Source organism: Balaenoptera borealis (genome assembly GCF_965194805.1).
Source record: "Balaenoptera borealis genome assembly, chromosome: 1".
NCBI classification, from domain to species: domain Eukaryota; kingdom Metazoa; phylum Chordata; class Mammalia; order Artiodactyla; family Balaenopteridae; genus Balaenoptera; species Balaenoptera borealis.
Window position 1 is genome coordinate 92,771,899 of NC_138860.1, and position 22,023 is coordinate 92,793,921.

The window sequence follows — 22,023 nt, forward strand, 5'->3', positions numbered from 1 at the left end:
GGGCAAGAAAGGGACAAGGAATTCTGTTGGAGCAGAGGGCCTCCCTGAGACCACCATTAGCTCAGAGCATGCTTGCCCCTAGATGGCGCTGTGTGGTTAGCAAGTTGTGAAAAATAACTATTTTTTCTGTATGTGGTGTGTTTGGGTCAGTTCCCCCACACAGCCCCCCAAATTAACTCCTAGATGCTGCCCTTTGTCCCTGTGTCCCCTCCCTCCATTCTCTTTGCTCTTTCTCATCTACTGTGTGCTCATCTAGGTGCTTTATGTGTTATCTCCTGGGTGCTCAGAAGCGGCCTGTGAGATAGGCAGCATTATCTATTTTATAGATGAGAACACTGAGACCCAGATATATGAACTTAGAAGCCCAAGGTCTCTCAATCTGTAGGTTCAACAGCTGGAGGCAGGGCTTGATTCCAGATCTGTGGGATTGCAAAGTTCATGCACCCGTTGGTGGGGAATCTCAGACTTGTCTCCTCATGGCCATCTCTGTCTGACTCTGAGCCTGGTTGGTACCCTCTTTACTGCACATTAGGCAGGGGCCAGCCTGTCGGCCATCTGGCCCCTCAGTCAATCAACACTCTTTGTTGGGTGAACACCATGCTGTGTACAGAGCCCTGTCCTGAGCCCGTGGCGGTGAACGGCACAGGTGGCTTCCATGGGAGGGAGGTGGATGCTCTGAGTCATTACTTCCCCCAGAAGGAGCCCAAGGTGGATGCCTGGCTCATTGGTCATCAGAGTTGACACAGCTGAGTGTGAGTAACCGGAAACAGCGAGGGAGGGAGGAAATAAGGGAAGAAACAAAATAATCGAAATCATCGTTGCTGCCTTCTGTTCTGACAATGAAGACATTTTATTTTCCATTTAGAGTTATACCTCTTTAGGCACATGGAAACAACAGGTTAAGGAGCCAAGAAATAGGTCTTATTCTCAAATAATTAGTCATTAGTAATTAAATTGTAAATAACTCAAGATAGAAATCACTAGTCAATGTTATTCGGGTGCTAATAATAATGTTGGAAAAGAAGGCATAACCATTTGATTCCATCTTATAATTTATTTTAAACTGAGACTGTGAAAAGAAAAAATAGAGGGAGAAATAAAAGGGAAACAGAAGCAGAGGAGAGACAAAAGAGAACAGGAAAGAAAATGGAACAGAAAGAGGTGATTGCACGGGTCCCGCTTAGGAAGCCGTATCTTTCCTCAGGATCCTTTGGCCTCTATTCTTATCTGTTTCTTCTTTGTATCTCCATGTCTTTGTTCTCTGCACATATCTGAAAATGAATAGGGAAAGGAAATAGAATTCAAAGGTAATTTTTCCTCCACATCTTATTGTTCGAATATTAACTACATGGCCATTTTCACTGCATTGAAAATGATCAGTCAATTATCAATTCAGGCAACAAAATAAAATTCTTAGTCTTATCCTGGACTAACTGCTTGTTAAAAATTTACAAAGAGGTTGAATGAGTTTGTAGCTGAGTAGGTACAGAAGAAAGGAAAGAGTGTTGTGATGTTGGTGGCAGTAATGACAAGAAGACAGCTTTAAAAAATATCTCCTATGTTCCTGCTACTGTAAGAAGCAACTGACAAGTTATAGACGAGAATGAAGTGGAAAGAATTAAGAGAAAAAGCAAACATGAGATGATATACTAGTAACATGTTTCCTAACCTGAAAGTTCTTCAGGGCTCATCAAAACCAACGGCAATCTTGTCTTTCCTGAGAAAAAAAAGAACCACTTCTGTTACATCTGGTATATTCCTCTGTTGTTGGAGAAGGTACAGCCAGGTGTTCAGAGAAATAACCTTCTTCAGGTCCTTCTGTAAACTGTCTGGCTTTTAGCAATGGTCTTGACTTCACAGAATAGAACAGTGTGAGAGGCAGGCAACCAAGTGAGTTAGCTTCCAACTTTCAGGATACGGACAGGCAAACATCCTTGAGTCAAGCAGCTGTGAACCATGAATAGGAGGCCCTCAAAATCCATTTGTTTAGAGTGTTAAGATCAAGCAAGAAAACAGTTAACTTTAAGTGTGAGTGCTATTGCAGCCTCAAGGAGATTTTATCTATGGAGTGAAGGATTAGGGGAGACCGAATGTATTGTCATTCGGAGGAAGTATTTATAAACTTGGCAGAGCCTCATGTGAGAGCAGAACAAAGGCTGCCAAGGGGGTTCATAAATTGAGATGGATGGTCTGAAAGTATTTTCCACACATACCTCACACGCATGGTGGTAAGTACACCACACCACACATGATGGTATGTACACCACACGGCCCGAGCTCAGTGTTGAATTGCCCTGCACGAATGCCAATGCTGTCTCCTTTGTGGGCGTGGGGTGGGGTGGAGAGCTTGAATCAGTGTCAGGGTTAGAACTGGGATGGAGAAGAAAGGATGTCTGAGGATGTGGCTGTGTAGTGGGTTGGGATGGGAGGAAAAGGAAGACTGCAAGGAAAGGGGGCGGCAGTGAGGGCAGAAGACCCTTCATGATAGGTCACATGGAGGAGAAGAAAAACCATGAGGTGGGGCTGGGGGAGAAGATATGAGAGGGGATGACACGATGTGGGGAATGACACAGGAAAAAAAAAAAATAATAGCCTAAAGGGAAAGGCTTCAGTAGGGGGAACAATGGTCTTGACCAGTAAGGCACATGGGCCAAACCTGGCCTGCTGCCAGATTTCACAAATAAAGCTTTACTGGAACACAACAATCCTCCTTCGCTTATGAATTGTTTATGGTTGTTTTCATGTTGCAGCAACAGCAGATGAGTAGTTATAACAGAGATCTTATAACCCGCAAAACCCAAAATATTTACTATCTTGTCCTTTACAGAAAACATCTGCCCAGCCCTAGGCTTGACTATGGAGTTTGCACCCCTCTCTGCCTCTCAAACGCTACTAATCTCTGCCAGGATCTATTTGTATCAACGGCAAAGCCCGATTCTATTCTACATGGCATCTATTTGTATTTATTTTGTATATGCTTAAAGCTTTGCTAGATTATTCATGGGAAGGAGAAGGTATGTGATATCTCATAAAAAAATAAGTAGCAGGAACTGCTAAGAGACAAGAGTGTGTGTCCAAGAGGCCTCTAACGCTGTGTCTCCAGAGGATGTCCTTTCATTAAACAGTGGCACATTGCAGTGGGTTGAAGTGTGCCCCCCCAAATTTATATGTTGAAGTCCTAACCTCCAGTACCACAGCATGTGACCTTATTTGAATATAGGGTTGTCGCAGATGTAATCAGTTAAGGTTAGGTCACTACAGTGGGTCCCTAATCCAATACGACTCGTGTCCATATAAGAAGGGGAAATCGGGAAATGCACACAGGGAAAATATCATGTGAAGAGGCAGGCAGAGATGGGGTGATGCAGCCAAAGCCAAAGAACACCAGATTGCCAGCAAACCACTAGAAGCTAGGGGAGAGGCCTGGGACAGATTCTCTCTCCCAACTCTCAGAAGGAAACAACCCTACTAAGACCTTGATCTTGTACTTGCAGCCTCCAGAACAGTGAGACAATAAATTTCTGTTGTTTTAGTCATTCAGTGTGTGGTACTTTGTTACAGCAGCCCTAGTAAACTAATACACACATGTACAAAGTTCCCCAAGTAGACTTTCTTTGCTGGCAGTGACCATCTCCCTAGGGGCCAATTTTATTACTAGGGGGACAGTTACTTCAGCCCAGAGCTCACAGGAGTCTAGGGGCCTTTCCTTTCTTTTTCTCAAAAAATCCCAACTCAACAGGCAAGCCTTCCAGCACCCGGCCTTCAGCCCTGGGATTGCCTGTTTCCAACAATACTTCTTCCTTTGACAAAGACTCCAGAATAGTTACAAGCTTTCTTTTTTATGTCCACACAGTAGGACAAACCAAAAATGCTTTATTATCTTTCTAATTCAAACTCATCTTTAAGGTTTACTCAAAAGCTGTAAAAGTCATTAATGTGCTCTGAAGATGCCATGTCCATTAGCAGTGTGGTTGCCAACAGGAGTGTCCCAGACCCCCAGTAGGCCACGAGTTATAGCCACTGACCTACAAATCTGTATGATCATCAAACTTTGTGTGTTGGCTCAGTTCTGTTTTTAAAAAAAAGTACTACATTTATAGGACCATCAGGTCACAATAACATTTTTATCTTCAAATATTAAAAATTAAACTAGTAGTTCACATGTGGGTCCATGGAATTGTTTGACTTTAAAAGAGAGCTCCCTAGTACTTAAGCAAAACCTCTATTTTAAAGGAATGAGCAGCAATTGTCATTTTAAAAATTATTGATTCCCCCAACACTTCCCTTATTTGTATGTATGATAAACATTCTAAACATAGGTAGCAGACACTCTGCCAGGCACTAGAATAAGAAAGGAACGGGACACACACTGTCCCCAAGGCTCTCAGAGTCTAGTGGGAAAGGCAGATAAGGAAATCAAGGATGGACCCCAGAGAAGCCAGGACTCTGTCAGAAGCCTGTGCATGAGAGAATGGAGGCGGACACCCAACTCAGCATGAAATGGCTAAGACAACACAAGGAGTTGGAACAGGCTTAAGAGTCATGGATGTTTGAATGGGAGTTATTCTGAGAGCAGGGCAAGGGCTTTCCAGAAAGAAGGAAAGAGAGTTAACACTTTGTGAGCACCTGCCGTATGCCAGCATCCTGCCAAATATATTCCATACATTTATGTATCACTGTGAACTTCTGAGGCAGGTACTGCAATTAAATTTTTTATTGTAGTAAAATATATGTAACATAATATTTACAGTTTTAACCACCTTTAAGGGTACAGTTCAGTGGCATTAAGTACATTCATACTGCTGTACAGCCATGCCCACCCTCCAGTTCCAGAACCTGTTTATCTTCCCAAACGGAAACTCTGAACCTATAAAACAATAACTCCCCACACCACTGCCCTCCAGCCCCTGGCAAAAGTAACCACCATGTTACTTTTGGTCTCTATGAACTTGACTACTCTAGGTAATTCATATAAGCGTGATCATACAATATTTGTTCTTTTGTAACTGCCTTATTTCAATTTGCATAATGTCTACAAGGTTCATCCATGTGGTAGCGTGTGTCAGGATTTCATTCCTTTTTAAGGTGCGTTAAATCCCATGGTATATATATATATACCATATGTTATTGATCCATTCATCCAGCGATGGTTGCTTGGGTTGCTTCCAACTTTCGGTTTTTGTGAATTATGCTACTATGAACATGGATGTACCCATATCTGTACAATCCCTGCTTTCAATTCTTTTTGTTTATACCCAGAAGTGGGAAACGCGGAATCATATGACAATTCTGGGATTACCTGGGAAAATCTGGACACAGATTTTTAATTTTTTTCAAGAACTGCCATACTGTTTTTCAGAGTCGGCACTATTTTACATTCCCAGCAGCAATGCATAATTTCTCCACATTCTTGCAAACGCTTGTTATTTTCTACTTTTTGGATAATGGCTGTCTTAATGGGTGTGAAGTGGAATCACACTATGGGGAGACAGGTGCTCTTATTATCAGCATTTTTTTCAGATGAGAAAACAAAAGTTTAGGAATTTGCTTAAGGTCATCTGGCCAATACATGGCACATGCAGAATTTTAACCTGAGTCCATCCTACTCTGGCTCTGTGTTCCTAAGCATGATACCAGATTGCCTGGTGTGGAGCTGGAAGAGAACCCAGGAAGCTTGAACATGTAAATAAAGGGGCGGGTGGGGATGTATGAATGGAGATGAGGCTCCATTATATGCAGAAGTCAAATCGTAAAGACTTTTGTGTTTGTTCCTGGAAAAAATTTCAGTTCTTATAAACAACTTGAAAACATAAAATGTATATGGTAATCATATAAATCTAAGGATAAAGAAAAGGAAACATGATATGAGCCCATTAAAAAAACAAACAAACAACCCAAATCTATGTTTCTCAGAAATGTAATCAGAATAGCTGTAGGTTAAGGCCTAATGTAAGGAATAACTTATTTTTCCATCAAAGTACAACTGAAAATAACCAAGAATAATAAGATGTTGGCTTCACATTTTTCCATTTGTATTAAGGATATTTTGAGGCATCTTATGGAAAATATAACCTCAAGGGTTAAGGGGGCATTCAACAGACATCTCAGCAAATTCCTATTGGGAATCTTGTGCTTGTACAAGGAAAAGCCCCCAGGCTGTGGTCCTGGACGAAAGACCCAGAAGGAAGGAAAAACCCCACTCTCACCGTACACTTTGGGGTTCAGACTGTCCAGGCATGCCCAGACAGAGTGCACCGTAGAGTAGCGGAAGAGAGGGATGTCTCTGTGAGAGGGACTAGAGCCCTCTGGTCAGAAGTCAGGGTGGTCTGGGGACCCTTGAGCCTGTGGCTGGTGGATTGAGTAGGAGGCATTTGCTACACTAGTAGTACTGCCAGCAATCTAGACCAGCACAGAGGCCAAAGCTAACACCCCTCAATAAGGTGGAAACGTTTGGGTATAAATGGAGAGACAGAGAAATAGTAGCTGAGGGTAAAGGCATAAGTAAACGGTTATGCAACGAGGCAGATCTAATACTACATGCTGTAACAGAGCGTTGTAGCAGGAGATGATATTATCTTTTAGCTCAGTTATACGAGACGCCTGAAAGGGTGAAGTCATGTATTGTTGAGCCCAATCCTGCTTTTGGAACTTGCCAAGATCAAATGGAAGTCTGCAAACCTGAGTGGCCTCGCCCCGGAAGATATTTTGGTCATATGACATGACGATGAAGTGGATTAAATTCTAGTGAGTGAGTGGGATTCTCATAATGTGCCAGCATCTTTTCTCCAGTTACATCTACCACAGCATGATATGGCATAACGCTGGTCTTGTTGGTAAGATTGTAATGCCAATATTGATGTTCCAGTGTATTGGGAAATTGAGTGAAGCCTCCTATCCTTATCCTGTGCGGGTTCCTCCAAATCTTAGGCATATGAAAAGGACCATGGCCAAAGGCCATGTGTTGTGAAGACTAACTTTACCCCGAGAGAGGTCTCACATCTCCCTTTGGCTTGTGAGCTTCTGGAGAGACAGGGGTGGGCATGTGATACTGACCTTAAAAGCATAGGACATGCTTTGTAAAGAAGGAGTAAAGAACGTGAGAGTATTTTAGTCTCTGGAAGATACTTAAGGAGGACTCCAACGGGGTCTTTAAACCCCAAAACTATGGAAAATGCTTCTTATCTGTCCTGAGGTGAAAACAAAAAGAAACAGACTTGCTCCACTGTTGGGGGGCTTTCAGTGACTCACAGGAAGAGCTTAGATGCAGGGAAGAGGCAGCTGAGGACAACTGGGTATGGAAAGTGGGAATATAGGAAACAAACTCAGAGCACAGCATCTAATAATGGCAACAGTAGTAGACATCATCTATTAAACACCCAGGCCTGCCTTGTGCTATGCTGTCAACTGTATGCTCCTCTGTTAGTCCGTGAATATTTATTAAACACCTGCTATGCTCCAGATACTATGCTAGAGTCAAGGGCTACAATGATGAACAAAAATAGGTATATTTCCACAGTGCTCTGGGTGAGGTGGGGCAGGTTCTCTGGGTGACTTACTGGATGAGTCAGAAATAAATTAAGCCCGTAAATATATCATTACAATGTCCACGAGAATGTATAAATGCCATGAGAATGTAAAATAAGCTTTGGGATGTTAGGAAAACTCATTCCTCTCTGTTAGGCTTTCTTATTCTCATTTCACTGAGGAGGAAACTGAGGATCAGAGAAGTTAAGTCATTTGCCCAAGAGTACACAGCAATTAATGGGCAGAGCTGAGGTTCCTGTCTATCCAGGTCTGTCTGATCCCAGAAGTTTTTCTCTCAACCTCCTGACCCTAAACTCTCAGTTTGGAGACTGGGGAAAGGATGAATTGATCTGTTTTACCCTGGCGTGATCTGAAGGCCTTCCAATCCTTCATAATCTACTTTTCCTGCCCTGTCTTGGAGTGGACTATAAGCCCCCTCCCAAGTGCCCTCACACCATCAGTTCTTTCTCCCTCCTACACCTACATGGCCCTGCCAGGAGCACACAGCCCTTTCTCCAGCCCCTACAAGGCTGCAGTTACAGCTGAGACCCTTACACCTCAAGCCCCTTCGTTCCAGACCTGTTCAGGGCAGACAGCTGTGCTGTCTGCATGAGTGAGTGTCTGCACACGTGTGGAAGGGCCCTTGGGTGTGCATCCTACCTGGAGGTGCTTGCTGATACCTGTGTTCTGGAAAAACATGTAAATGCTTCTGTGCACACGTGAAAAGGTACGTATATGTTCAAGCACGTGATGGTCATCCATGCTGTGACAAGTGTGTTTGTGGGCAGCAGACTATGGGCCATCAGTCTGTGGGCCTGTGACATAAGGGGTATAAGCAGGCAGGTTGGGAACCCATTCAAAGCAATACAGAGTGTTTTCTCTTCCAGGGATTTAGGGCCTGGGTTTGTCCCTGGAGCAGAGGGAAGCTGGATCCTGAGAGGAGAGAAGACTCCACATTTTTTATGTGGGGCTGCAGGCTGTTTCGGGGGGGTGCTAGGAGTGGTGGCTGTGAAATGGAGAAGAGCAGTTGATGAGAAACCACCCTGGCGGTGTGAGCCGTTGCCACTGTGATGCTGCCCTTCCCGGGTCAAGTTGAAGCCCAGCTGGGCTTCCCGGCTGATGGCGGGCAGCCCTGATCTGCTGTTCTTTACTTCCCAGCAGTCGGGGCAATGACTTATCGGATGCTCACCTGTATTATTTACTCCTTGCAGACACCTGTGAGATATGGGTTGTTGTGCCCATTATACAGATGAGGAAACAGACTCAGAGAGGTTAATTAACTTGCCCAAGGTCACACAAGTCAGTCGGTGGCGGGGCAGGGATTTGAACCCAGGTTTGTTGGACATAAAAGCCTACGAGTCATCTAAACTCTGTTCCATGAACTCCCCCAAATAGTCCTCATTCATAGAAGAGCCTGTAGAGGCGAAGTGACCTGTGTAGGGACTCGCAGCCGCTGAATGACGATCAGGGGTTCAGGGACAGCATGAGGACCACTCGCCTCCACCTCCTCCCCTTTGGCCCCTTCTTTAGTCTGTCACACGCGGCTCCCGCTCCTGCTCTGGGGAAGGGGAGCTGGGGCGCCAGGGTCCAGAGCCTGGCATTGATGGCTCCTCACAGAGCGTCTCCGTCCAGTGGGCTCCAGCAGGCTGGGTCCCTGGTGGCCTTGAAGGCTGTCCGGGGACAGGGAAGGGCGCTGCTCTTCTCCGGCAGGCCTGTGCTTGGGGAAGGAGGAGGGAGGCAAAGAGGGGCCCAGGACCCTTCCCCTTCTCTGAGAGGGGCCCGTAGGGCCTGGGCTGTTGCCCCTCCAGCAGCAAATGTGTTGAGAGGGGCCCAACTGAGAGCCAGAGTCCAACGCCTGCAGGTGAGACGGAGCCTGTGAGAAGGGGGGTCCTGGGCCAGGGCGGCAGGGTCTATCAGGGCTGACTGGTGGGCGCCATGCCCTGGGAAATGGACACCCGCAAGCCAGCTCGGCTGGTCACCAGAAGCCATTTTCTTTGTTAGCAGGTGCTGTGCTGGAGGCCGGAATGAGCCGTCAGAATCCAGGTGGCAGCTCCCCAGTGTAAAGATACTCCACCGTGCATGGCTGGAGGGACTGCTGGGGGTTACGTGTGACTGGAAATGGCCATCAAAACTCAGAGGGAGGAGATGTCCTAAGTGCAGTGCTGTCCAATAGAAATAGAACGCAGACCACACACTTAGTCTTAAATTTTCTAGCAGCCACATTAGAAAGTGTAAAATGAAACAGGTGAAGCTAATTTTAATATTGTATTTTATTTAAATGGATGTATCCAAAATCTTATAACTATAACATGTAATCAATTACAGAAATTGTAAATGAGCTATTTTACATTCTGTTTTTGTAGTTTTCAAAATCCAGTGTGTGTTTTTCACTTACAGCACATCAGTGCTCAGACCCGCCAGGGGTCAGTCAGAACCCCCCGGCCTCCACCTCCAGCCACAGGTGGACGTTCCCCATCTCGGTCTGGGGAGGCAGCAGACCAGTCCCATGGGCTTTGTGTCCGACCGGGATTCCTGCTGCTGCAGCTGGGGCCTCTGGCCTGTGTGGGGAAGAGAGCTTGAGATAGGAGCTGGAGGACCACGAAACTGGGACAGAATGGGGAACACATATGAGTGCCAAGTCTGGCGTGAGGAGGTGACCTGGCGGCCGCCCATGCCCTGTGGAGCGGTGGGTGTGGGACGTGGTGGTCAGGAGCCCACAGGCCCGCACTGCTTCCCTGACACACTTCCTTTGGCTTTTAAAAAAATTATTTATTTATTTATTTGGCTGTGTTGGGTCTTCGTCGCTGCGCACATCTTTCTCGAGTTGCAGCGAGCGGGGGCTACTCTTCGTTGCGGTGCGCGGGCTCTAGGCGCACAGGCGTCAGTAGTCCTGGCGCACGGGCTTAGTTGCTCCGCGGCACGTGGGATCTTCCCGGACCAGGGCTCGAACCCGTGTCCCCTGCATTGGCAGGCGGATTCCTAACCACTGTACCACCAGGGAAGTCCTCCTTTGGTTTTTTTTACTTTCATCCAACACCCTATGGTCTGGTTACTTTTTGTCCTCCCACTTCTATGCTGCTGACTTTTATTTTCCAACCAACCTGGTTGTTTTCATTTCTTTTGTTTGAAGTTCCAGAGAGGACAGTTTTATTTTCAGTGATTTGCTTAATTCACAGCTGGAGCCCAGGGTTGGTTTGTTATGAAACTGCTACCCTCAGTTTCAGGAAACTACTCCCTCCCCGACTCTCCTCACCCCCATTATTTGCTCCTCTCTGTGCCCAAACTGGCTGAGCTTCCTGCTTCCCAGGACGCCCTCCAGGCCCCTGGGGGATGAGAAGGGGAGCCTCGCCTCAAAGTCCAAGGGCAAACTAGGGTCTCTTCTTTTCTCCTGACCTAGGTAAGATGGGGCCAGTGTTCTTAGGCTCAGGTATGTGCCTCTCTCCTCACTCTGCAATGTTCTGTCCTGGGTCTCACTGCAGCCCCCAGGGCATTGTGCCCTTTTAAAGTGAGAGGCAGGAGAGTTTAGTCTGGTCTGATCTTTAGGGTGGACTCAAATGAAATATATAGATATTATATATTTTAACATATTTATATATTTGTTTATATTAATTTATATAGTATATATTTATATTATATATGTATTATATAATATATATTATATAAATATAATTATCAATATATGTTTTATATATCAGTTTATATATATTAATATATATCAACTATAATGTTGTTTTAGTTATCTAACTAAAAACATTGTACATGTACTCTATTATATATGGCACTGTAACACTGCATATTACTCATTATATATGTTATAAGAAACATTTCACTATACCAGATTGATACAATATACAAATATTACAGTGCACCTCCAATTTAATTTAAGGGATGTTTCACTATATCTCACTTTTGGCCTTACATTCTCCCTAAAAATTTATTCCCCATGTAAAAATTTTTTTATAAATTCTATTTAGCCTCTCAAGCTAGGGTGTATCAGAATCACCTGGAGCATTTGTTAAAACAGATTCCCGAGCCCCACCCCAGAGATTTTGACTCCTAGGTGGGACCCATGACATTGCCTCTAGAATGCTTGCAGGCGATGCCAAAGCTGCGGGTCCTCGGCTGCACTTGAAGTAGCAGTGCTTTAACGAAAGCCCATACTGTGCTTACTACTGCCATGCTCTTCTTTCTAAACACTGAGCAAATATCAACCACCAATCCTCGTGACAGCCCTGTGAGGTAGGGACTCTCATTCTCAGTTTACAGATGGGGAAATTGAGGTGTGAAGAAGCTAACTTACTTGCCCAAGGTCACTCAGCTGAGTACCACAGCCCGGACTCATTCATATTTGTAACCTGTTATGTGTCCCCATAAGAATCCAGGCCTCCCCGATCACATCCCTGGATGCTTGCCCAGTGACTCTGGAGGGTGGGCAGGAGAGCTATGGGCATCTGTTGCTCTTGCCCCAAAGTTGGCATGAGCTTCCCAAGATCTGGTGATGGCTCAGCTTCTCTGGATGTCCCTGCCAGTGGTGTGGCAGGAGCAGGGCAGCAACAGGAAGCAGGTGAGGCAGAGTCTCTGCAGAGTTGACCAGGTGTAGCAGCTGCTTAAACCAGAGATTGTAAATTCATAAGTCTACAGTGGCCAGATTCTAAATGAGAGACTCCAGTGAGATATAAGAAAATACTTTCCTTAAAACCACTCATTCGGGCTTTCCTGGTGGCGCAGTGGTTAAGAATCCGCCTACCATTGCAGGGGACACGGGTTCGAGCCCTGGTCCGGGAAGATCCCACATGCCTCAGAGCAACTAAGTCTGTGCGCCACAACTACTGAGCCTGTGCTCTAGAGCCCGCGAGCCACAACTACTGAGCCTGAGTCCCGCAACTACTGAAACCCACGCGCCTAGAGCCCGTGTTCGCAAGAAGAGAAGGCACCGCAATGAGAAGCCCGCGCACCGCAACTAAAAGAAAGCCCATGCACAGCAACAAGGACCCAAGGCAGCCAAAAATAAATATATAAATAAATTTATATTAAAAAAATTGTAAAAAAAACAAAAAGAAACCACTCATTCTCTCAGCCTGTTACTTGTTTTTCCACTTTTGGTAGATACATAGATAGAAGAAATATTTCACATTTATTTCAACTCTACTATAAGAAAAACAAAACATAGAAGCCTATATTATATAGTGTAGTGAATACTTGCTCTCCTTTTGGAGTAGATCATAATTAGGGAGTGGTGGAGACTAGGACAAACTGGCCTGTCCACAGGGAGTAGCAGCTGCTCACTTCCAATCAATTGTTGCCAAAGGCCAATTTCAAGAGAAGTTGAAATCCAGATTTTTATGGGATATATCTTGATTTTAAAATTTTGGTAAATACACAGTTATACACACGAACGTACATATACAGGTGATCCTCAGTTTTGGCAGATCTCCTATTTATGAATTCCATTTGCTAATATTAATTTGTAATCCCCAAATCAATGCTCTTGGCACTTTTGTGGTCATTTGTGGATATGCACAGAGTGGCAAAAAGTTTGAGTCAACCAATAGGAACAATCCCAGCTGAAGCTGAATAAGGTGACGCTTTTTGTCTCCCTGAGACTGCCATGGGCAAAAGCCCAGGCTAGCCTGCTGGATGATGGAGCAAGAATGAATGTAATATATGACTAGATCTACAGGAGGAAAACTATGAAACTCTGATGAAAGAAGTCACAGAAGATCTAAATAAATGCAGAGGTAGTCCATATGTCCATGAATAGGAAGACTCAATACTGTTAAGATGTTCATTCTTCCCAACATGATCTATTGACAAACTGATTCAAAAATTTATATGAGGGCTTCCCTGGTGGCTCAGTGGTTGAGAATCTGCCTGCCAGTGCAGGGGACACGGGTTCGAGCCCTTGTGTGGGAGGATCCCACATGCCGCGGAGCAACTAGGCCCGTGAGCCACAATTACTGAGCCTACGCGTCTGGAGCCTGTGCTCCGCAACAAGAGAGGCCGCGATAATGAGAGGCCGCGATAATGAGAGGCCTGCACACCGCGATGAAGAGTGGCCCCCGCTTGCCGCAACTAGAGAAAGCCCTTGCACAGAAACGAAGACCCAACACAGCCATAAATAAATAAATAAATAAACGCAAAGTTTAAAAAAAAAAAAGTTGTGCCATTTAAAAAAAAAAAAAAATTTGTATGGAAAACAAAAGCCTCAGAATAGCCAACACAAAACTGAAGGACAACAAAGTTGGAGGACTGACACAACCTGACTTCAAGATTTGCTACAAAATGACAGAAATCGAGATAGTGTGGTACTGGTGAAACAAAAATAGATCAGTAGAACAGAATAGAAAGCACAGAAATAGACCCACACAGTACAGTCAACTGATCTTTTACAAAGGAACAAAAGACAATTCAAGGAAAAAAGATAACCTTTTCAATAAATGATGCTGGATCAAGTGGGTATCCACATGCAAAAAAATGCATCAAAACATAGACCTTACACCTTTCACAAAAATCACTTCAAAATGGATCACAGATGTAAATGTAAAACACAAAAGTGTACAACTCCTAAAAAATAACACAGGAGAACATCTAGGTGACCTTGGGTTTGGTAATGACTCTAGGTACAACATGAAAAGCACAATCCATGGAAAAAAATTAATAAATTGGACTTCACTCAAATTTCTCTGCAAAAGACACTGTTAAGAGAATGAAAAGACGAGCTACAAACCAAGCAAAGTATCTTTTAAAAACACATATCTGATTAAGGACTTTTATACAAAATCTGCAAAGAACTCTTAATCAAGATGTTCCTCAATAGGTGAATGGATAAATAAACTGTGTATATCTAAACAATGGAATTTTACTAAAAAATTAGCTACTAAAAATTAGCACTAAAAATATTAGCTATCAAGCCATGAAGAGAAATGGAGGAAACTTAAATGCATATTACTAAGTAAAAGAAGTCAATCTGAAAAGGTTACATACTGAGCAATTCCAAGTGTATAACATTCTGGAAAAGGCAAAACTATAGAGACAGTAAAAAAAAAAAAAAAATTCAATGGTGACCAGGTGTTTGGGGGGAGGGAGACGAAAAAGTGCAGCACAGGGATTTTTAGGGCAGTGAAAGTATTCTATATGGTACTATAAGCATGGGTGTTTGTCATAATATGATTGTTAAAAACCATAAACTATGGACTTTAGTTATAATGATGTATCAATGTAGGTTTAATGAATGTAACAAATGTACCACTCAGGTGGGAGATGTTGATGGTAAGAGAGGTTGGTAGAAGAGGTTGGAGCAGGGAGGTATGTGGGAACTCTGTACCTTACACTCAGTTTTGCTGTGAGCCTAAAACTACTCTAAAATATAAAACACATTAATTTTTTAAAAATTTATTTATTTTATTTATTTTTGTCTGCGTTGGGTCTTCGCTGCTGTGAGCAGGCTTTCTCTAGTTGCGGCGAGCAGGGGCTACTCTTCCTTGTGGTACGCGGGCTTCTCATTGTGGTGGCTTCTCTTGTTGGGGATCACGGGCTTCTAGGCACACGGGCTTCAGTAGTTGTGGCTCGTGGGCTCTAGGGTGCAGGCTCAGTAGTTGTGGCGCACGGGCTTAGTTGCTCCGTGGCATGTGGGATCTTCCCGGACCAGGGCTCGAAGCCAGGTCCCCTGCATTGGCAGACGGATTCTTAACCACTGCGCCACCAGGGAAGCCCCAAAAGCGCATTAACTTTTAAAAATTAGAAAAGGCTCTCTGACCTTTTTTTTTTCTTTTAATAAAGAGGTCTAGAGAAGATTGGGCACACATTTGGCACTCCCTGCCTGTTGCTGTGTTGGCACTAGGTGGATGATGAGTTTATCTAGTGAAGCTAGAGATGGTTAACTGGCTGTTTCTGAGCCAAACAGAGCTAAAGATCATTACAGTCAATTCTCATTATTTGCAGTAGTTATGTTCTAGAGAGTCACCATGTACATTGAAGCAGTGAATACTGAATCATTGTTCTTAGGAGAAATATATATACTATATATACATATATAGTAGGTGAGAGATGGAGGCTGTGCTTTCAGAGGCCTGGGGTTAGCAGGGAGCCCGCCAGGGTTGGGGCCAGGCAGGAAATCAGACCTGAAGCCCAAGTCTTCCCTTCCCAAAGGAAGATCCTGGGTGGAGCATGAACAGACCATTTCCTTGAATATCATTAGGGCTGTTGCCCAGAATAGCAATGAAAGTAACCCCAACACTCAGCATTTTTATGCTGTAAAACCTCAGCAGGTGGAGGTCAGGGATTGGGGTGCAGGGGAACATGAGGAGGGTGGCCCCCCAGACTTCCTCCTCCCTGCCTTTCCTTCAGAGATCCACCTTCACCCCAGGAGGATAGCGGTATATCCTGGTGAAACCATCAAGGAAGGGCTTACCTCCTACACCTATCTCCATTTCTGGCTCTCCCCCGAATCCAAAGTGCTTCTTATTGTGGAACCTAAACCCATCTTCAATTTTCCTGACAATGGTAACGAGACAATGAGTGCCAGCATCGTGTTCACAGAGATGGAGGGAGATTGGGAGTGGTGAGGACGAGCCAATATTTGAGCCTATTGGCACAAGACTGGTGGAGAGCTGGGGGACGTGCAGTGGCAGAAACAGGAAAGGCCCCCCCACTCTTCTCCCACCTCACAGCTGAAGGCTGGGTGCATTTAGAACTCCTTAGCTGGAGCCTGAGAAGACCCTTGTACAGGTTTGTATAGTCTCCCTTCCCTCTCCCAACACACGCACACACACACACAGAGCTACACACTCAGTGTAAATATCCTGGGGGCCTGATCAGATAGCCTTTCTCTAAATCCTGGAGGCCAGCCAGGAGGGCTTTCCAAATACGGCCATGTGTGCTGGGGGTTAACGGGGTGGCAGGTGAGGGAGCAAAGAAGCTTCTTGCTCTATCCCCCAGGCGGACCTTGAATCTCCTCAATATGGACAGGGCCCCCCTTGGCTCACACAGGACAGATCTAATGATCCCAGGCAGACGTTGTGCTGCTGACCCCACTGCCAGGAGTAAACCTCAGCCTGCCTGTGGCCTCAGTGCCGTCTGAGCGCCCTGCATGTGGGCAGGACATCTAAGAGAGAGGCAGAGGATCCCGCCTGACGTAGCCACCCTGGCCCGCCAGGGGAGAGCGTCCTGTCAGCGGAGAGTGTCCTGGGGCTCTTCTTTTGTTCTCCCCGCTCCATGCTCCATAGGAGCGTCCACAGGGCTCAAGGTTAAGTCCAGACCCGGGTCCTACACACCCAGGGATTTAGTAGCAGGCATTCCCTAGGGGCCATGGGTTCATGGGAGCCTCTGAAGGGAATGCTTGACGGCTCTTTAAGCCTAGAGGAGCTTCCACCTTGTCACAGAAGCTGGAAGGAGCTCAGGCTGGGAGGAGGGATGACATCTCTCTGGGCTGGTAGAGCCATACCCACCCTGGATGGGGCGCATTCTCCTCGAAAAGGTGAGCTCCTGGCAGAAGGAGGGGAGGAGCAGGGAACCCTGAGAGCCCTGGGGATTTGGCTCAGATTTCACTTCTAAGGCTCTGGGATGTTTCCAGGTAAGGTCTGGGGTGCACAGAGGGCTGAGACCTGGGGCCAGGAAGCAGATGCCTGATGCTGATCCCTAGGGAACCGGGTCCTTTAGTCCCAGGTTCATCAAAATTCGCACTTTCCTCCCCAAGAACTCATCCTTCTAGCAGACCGACTGAAAATAAATAGAAAGCAATAGGTCCTCTCTGCAGAGCAATGCACAACACACACACACACACACACACACACACAGACACACACACACTCACACATATATTTCATGCAATTTCAGGGAGTTCACAGACCTTATGACTCTCATCCATGGGCCTTACTCTGTACCAAGAAAAGTGGCCGAGGATTTCAAAGCCCAAGGCCTGAGGAATGGTGAAGATCAATACTACCCTGGGCACCGTCTTCACCTGAAGAGCCAGGGCTTGCAGACATGCCCAGGCCCCAGGGCCATGCCCCACACGTACTCATGGCACAACCTTTGCTGGAAGGCGCAGTAGACTCTGGGAGCACAGCAGCCGCTGGCATTTCCCAGCTTCCTTCTCCCTGCCCACCAGGAGCTCCATCCACTCCCCACCCACAGTCCCACGTGTCCTCCTCCACGTAGCAGGTCACCAGTGTGTTGATGACTCCACCAGGGAAGTGCTAGCATGGGAGAGAGGGCAGATCAAGAGTGCGTAGAACAGTCTCTCTGGTCCTGCGCCGTGGCTCACCAGCTCCCGCACGGGGTGCTGTTTGAATGCTGAGCGCCATCACGCAGCACCCCCCGTGCTTTGTCCTCCCGCTTAATAAAGAGCTCAGCATCAGCTGTAACGCTCTCCCCTGCCCCCAGCACTCGTGGGAGACTAGAGTTCAAGAAACAGAGGTACTTGGGCTCAGCCCAGGGGCACTCACTGGTCTGCTCCTAGTGGAAGGGCTTTGGCAGTGTGGGAACTTCCTCGGTCCCTGGTGGGTAGAAGGCCCCTCCCCCTCCTCACTCTCTCATCAGGCTCTGAAAGAAACCTCCATGGACCAGAATGTGGCAGGGGAGGACTGGGAGTTGCCTGGGAAAGGTACATCCTGACCCGGCTGCCTCTCACCATCTGCCAGGCATCAGGCTCTTTGCTCTACCCCTCGCCCCATCCAGGAGGGCACTAAGGTTGGCACCCACCCCTGGCCTTTGGTGGTGAGAGGTCCTTAGAGCCTCTCAAAGTTCCATACCAGAAGAGAGGTGAGGCACTAGGATGGGAGAACAGGCTCTCTGGGTAGGGTGACAATGAGGAAGGAACCGTGGAATTTGGGCGGCGCAGTGTGACAGAGCTTTACGGGGCCTTAGCAGAAATCCTGAAGGATTCTAGGTGGAGAAACTGAGGCCCAGAGAGGGGAGGGACTGATGGGCAGCGTGTTAGGGCAGTGCTGGAGTTAACCTCTGACCTTCTTGAAGCCTCAGAGTCTACTACACTACCAAATGTAAAGTAGCTAGCTAGTGGGAAGCAGCCGCATAGCACTGGGAGAGCAGCTCGGTGCTTTGTGACCACCTAGAGGGGTGGGATAGGGAGGGAGGGAGGGAGATGCAAGAGGGAGGGGACATGGGGATATATGCGTATGTAGAGCTGATTCACTTTGTTATACAGCAGAAACTAACACACCATTGTAAAGCAATTATACTCCAGTAAAGATGTTAAAAAAAAAAAGAAAGTCCACTACCAACTGGGCCTTTTGTTTTGCAAATGCTACCCTCCTCCCTTACCAGGAGGGGTCTGTCAGCTGCCCCACCTGGCCCTGAACCTCCCCAGGACCTTGTTTTCTCCACCCAGAAGGCCCATCAGCATGCGCCGCTAGTTCCTCTCCATCACAAGCTGCAAGCCCCCAGGGAAGTTACACCTCCTCATGGGCAGCTCCCAGAGGGCTGGGGATGGTAGGCAGGTGAAGACTTCTTTTCTGAGAAGGCAGGTCAGCCGGGGAGTCAGCTGCTCCATCTGTGTCCAGGAGAACGCAGCCCACGGAGGGTGAGGAGGGGCCCTGTGCGCAGCTACAGCTAAGGCGAGGGCCTGTGCCAGTGCAGACGGGTGCTAGCCGGAATTCCACCCAAAGCAAGGGCCTGGCGGGGCAGCCCTGAACCTGGAGGCTTTGTTCCCACCACACCAATGAGCGGGGGCAGCAGTGTGTGTGTGTGTGTGTGTGTGTGTGTGTGTGTGTGTGTGTGTGTGGAGGGGGCCCCCAAAGGCTCCTGTATCCTCAGGTTTCCGAGCTGGTGGGGTACCCGATCTTAGGCAGTGAGGGGCTGGGCCGCAGAGTCAGGCGTGGGTCCACGAGGAGTGCACGGGTGAGGGAGGTGTGAGCCTAGCACAGCTTAGCAACCAAAAAAGAGATGGAGAAATAAATGCACAAACCACCTTTCCAAACCTCTCCTGCACTGGAGCTGCGCATCGCTGGGACTGACACCCGGGGGGATGCGCTCACGGTCGTCCACAGCATCCCGGCTCCCGGCCCCGCGCCCGCTCTGCTATCTTGCTCTGAACTTCTCTGGCTTCCGTTGCAGCAGCAGCTCCTGGAGGGTGGCATCTGGGCCCACGGATCGCCTAAGCCGAGGCTGCAGCCATGGGAATGTGTCCTGCCCGCCCCGCCTGCCAGGGAGTGAGGGCAGCCGCTGCCTCCAGAGGCAACGGCCACTGCCTGGAGCTCGGGCTGAGGGCGACGCAGCCGGGAGGGCAGTGATGCTGGGCTGGGGCCTGTCCTCCCCTCTACCCCAGTCTCGTGCTGCCGCTTCTGAAGTGCCAGGTGGTCTCCTCCCTCCCACCCAGGCTGGGGCAGGGGTGGGGGCGGGCTCTTTCTGCATCTGAGCAGCTTCCTGGAGGACGGATATGGGGCAACTCCTAGAGGTCAGCTTGGACTCGCCCACCTGTGCCCCTGCTCCCTACCCCCCGTTCCAGCTCCCCTGGAAAGGGCTCTGGAGTGGCCCCCGAAAGCATCTCAAAGGCTTTTCCCTGCAGGGAACCTCCGGGCAACTCTCTCCCATCCCCCCACCTCACACACACACTTGATGAAGAGGGTCCATTGGGTACAGGGGGCAAGAGTGCCTGAAGGGCCACTGAACACCCTGGGGCCTGGGAGCATCTGGATACACCTTGGGCCAGGATTTTGAGCAAGACTGAAATTTTGGTCATTTAATAATCCTGAGTGACTGGGAGGGACAGGTTGTAGGCAAGCAGGTATGCCTGAACCTAGTGCTTTGCTGGGCACTTGGGGTGAGGAGGTGGGACAGGCCCCGTGCTTGCCCTTGGGGAAGCGAGATGAAAGCCTGGCACAGCTCTAGGGCCAGGGCAGGATGAGGTGGGGTGTGTGTGTGTGTGTGTGTATGTGTGTGCGTGTGTGTGTGTTGCAAGGACGGGTGTGGGAACGGAATTGCTGGGGGGAGGAGGAGACATGGAGAGGCCAGGCCAGCTTAGGGGCAAGCCCCCCCCCAGCTGGACACACCCCTGTTCACTCTGTCACCTCCGGAGCAGGGCTCTGTAGGCTGCCAGCCCTCTTTGCCACAGTGAGGCCTTAGTGGCCCACCCTCCTGTCCCCCTGAGGAACTTCACTAGTTAATCACCATCTCTGTAGAGAGGAGCCATCTGTCTTTTTCTTTTTTCTTTTTTTTTCCTTTTTAAAAATGAGGTATAATTGACATACAACATTAGTTCCAGGTATGCAACAGAATGATTCAATATTTGTATATGTTGTAAAATGATCACCACAATAAATCTTTTTAATATCTGTCACCTTACATATGTACAGAGTTTTTTCTTGTGATGACGACTCTTAAGATTTACCCTCTTAGCAGCTTTCAAATGTGCAAACAGTATTATTAACTATAGTCGCCATGCTGTACATTACATCCTCGTGACTTATTTATTTCAAAAAATATGGAACACTATCTGAATATGCGTGTCATCCGTGCCCAGGCTAATCTTCTCTGTATTGTTCTAATTTTAGTATGTGTGCTCTCAAAGTGAGCACAGGAGCCTTCTTAAGGGGCCAGATCTCTTACTGCCCCACCCAGAAAAGTGCCTTCAGAGAAGAAACCCTTTTCTATTGTCCCAAGTTGTCTCTTCAGCCTATTCAGGGACTATTGTCCCTGAGTTGTCCCAAGTTGTCTCTTCAGCCTATTCAGGGACCTCTCCAACACAAGAGTCCTCTCATTGTTGTCCAGAATCCAGCTCTGAACTTCCAAAATGATGGAAATGTTCTACATCTGCACTGCCCTAGGCAGAGGCTGCTAGTCACGTGACCACCGAGCACTTCCAAGGTAGCTAGTGAAAACTTTTGTTGAATTTTCTTCAGTTTAAATGTGGATGTAAGTAGTCACATGTGGCTAGTGGCTACCCTACTGGACAGTGTAGGAGGTGATGGAGGGGACTGTCCACTTAAGGTCGTGGAGCCCCAGCATATGGGAGCTGGAGAGGATACTGACTCCAGCCCTTCCTTCTGCAGTGAGGAAATAAAACCAGGCAGGGCGGGGCAATGCAGAGAATCAGCAGGGAAACAAGGCGGGTGGGCAGGGTCCCCACCCAGGCTCTGCTCCTGACTCTGCACGGGGCTGCTGCAGAGCGCTCCTGCCTGTGGGAATGCTGCCCTGGAGGAGCCCTGCGGTCCCACCCAATCCCAAGAGGCTGCATTCTAGAGGCGGCCTAGGTCTAGTTAGACCTAGTTCAGTGACTCAGGCTTTTTAATCAAATGAGGGCTGAGCAGCTCCTTTGAAGAGGGGCAGCTTCAGGGTCTTCAGGTAGACGCTGCCATCTCACTCCCTGGCTACACATCCCCTGTAGACAGCCCATGGGGTGGGAGTGGGAGAAGAGACTGCAGCCTGCTGAGTACCAGCTCTGAGAGCTGGAGGCTAGCTGCGTGCTTGTGCGCGTGACCCCGAACCCGTGTGAAGCTCTGTACCTGGGATGGCACAACTAAAGCAGGTGAAGCAGGAAGCCCC